Below are 2,088 nucleotides of genomic sequence, written 5' to 3'. Positions count from 1 at the left end.
TTAGACAGAAGAAGAGAAAAGGTAACGAGACGGGACGAGAGAATGTTCTGTTATTATGTTGATTATTAGATGTAGACGGTTAAACTTTATTTTTTTAAATGTATTAATCAGTTGTTCAAGTTCTCCTAAAATGTCTTAATTACCTGATCAGATGGGATTCACTCTGCCTCTTGCGTGTTCTAGCAACGGTGCACAGCATGTTTTTTTTAAACGACAGACGTACAAACACGCAGGAAGTGAAAGATCATTTTCCCCGTCGTCAACACTTTTGTGTCATTAAGCTCCGAGTCCGATTTGTATTGAACACTCGGACGTTGATGTAAACATTATTTAGAGTTCACAAAGCGCTTGATGACACATTAGAAACTGAAACGGTTCGTTCAGACCACAAGTGAAGGCGGGTTTTAAACGCGCCGAGTCACTGCAGAGAAGCCCGTTTAAGTACACGCCACCTGCTTTCCTTTTTATTAACGGTAGATTAACTTCTTCATCTCTTTCATCGCTACTGTGCTCGTTATATTTGAGTCCAACTTTAATATATATATATATATATATATATATATATATATATATATATATATATATATATATATATATATATATATATATATATATTGGTGAGAACCCAAAGTGACTCCAGGAGTCTAAAACCCCCAAAAGATGATTCAAGGACCTGGTACTGATCCTAGCTAACAGGTCATCAGACTGAGACCTGGTACTGATCCTAGCTACTGATCCTAGCTAACAGGTCATCAGACTGAGACCTGGTACTGATCCTAGCTAACAGGTCATCAGACTGGGACCTGGTACTGATCCTAGCTAACAGGTCATCAGATTGAGACCTGGTACTGATCCTAGCTAACAGGTCATCAGACTGAGACCTGGTACTGATCCTAGCTACTGATCCTAGCTAACAGGTCATCAGACTGGGACCTGGTACTGATCCTAGCTAACAGGTCATCAGACTGGGACCTGGTACTGATCCTAGCTACTAATCCTAGCTAACAGGTCATCAGACTGGGACCTGGTACTGATCCTAGCTAACAGGTCATCAGACTGGGACCTGGTACTGATCCTAGCTACTGATCCTAGCTAACAGGTCATCAGACTGGGACCTGGTACTGATCCTAGCTAACAGGTCATCAGACTGGGACCTGGTACTGATCCTAGCTACTGATCCTAGCTAACAGGTCATCAGACTGGGACCTGGTACTGATCCTAGCTACTGATCCTAGCTAACAGGTCATCAGATTGGGACCTGGTACTGATCCTAGCTAACAGGTCATCAGATTGGGACCTGGTACTGATCCTAGCTACTGATCCTAGCTAACAGGTCATCAGATTGGGACCTGGTACTGATCCTAGCTAACAGGTCATCAGATTGGGACCTGGTACTGATCCTAGCTAACAGCTCATCAGATTGGGACCTGGTACTGATCCTAGCTAACAGGTCATCAGACTGAGACCTGGTACTGATCCTAGCTAACAGGTCATCAGACTGAGACCTGGTACTGATCCTAGCTAACGGGTCATCAGACTGGGACCTGGTACTGATCCTAGCTAACAGGTCATCAGACTGGGACCTGGTACTGATCCTAGCTACTGATCCTAGCTAACAGGTCATCAGACTGGGACCTGGTACTGATCCTAGCTAACAGGTCATCAGACTGGGACCTGGTACTGATCCTAGCTACTGATCCTAGCTAACAGGTCATCAGACTGGGACCTGGTACTGATCGAAGCTACTGATCCTAGCTAACAGGTCATCAGACTGGGACCTGGTACTGATCCTAGCTACTGATCCTAGCTAACAGGTCATCAGATTGGGACCTGGTACTGATCCTAGCTAACAGGTCATCAGATTGAGACCTGGTACTGATCCTAGCTAATAGGTCATCAGACTGAGACCTGGTACTGATCCTAGCTACTGATCCTAGCTAACAGGTCATCAGACTGGGACCTGGTACTGATCCTAGCTAACAGGTCATCAGACTGGGACCTGGTACTGATCCTAGCTACTGATCCTAGCTAACAGGTCATCAGACTGGGACCTGGTACTGATCCTAGCTAACAGGTCATCAGACTGGG

The sequence above is a fragment of the Labrus bergylta genome, chromosome 6 (assembly GCF_963930695.1).
Source record: "Labrus bergylta chromosome 6, fLabBer1.1, whole genome shotgun sequence".
NCBI classification, from domain to species: domain Eukaryota; kingdom Metazoa; phylum Chordata; class Actinopteri; order Labriformes; family Labridae; genus Labrus; species Labrus bergylta.
The sequence above is the reverse complement of the archived record's forward strand: the minus strand, read 5'-3'. Positions refer to the sequence as shown.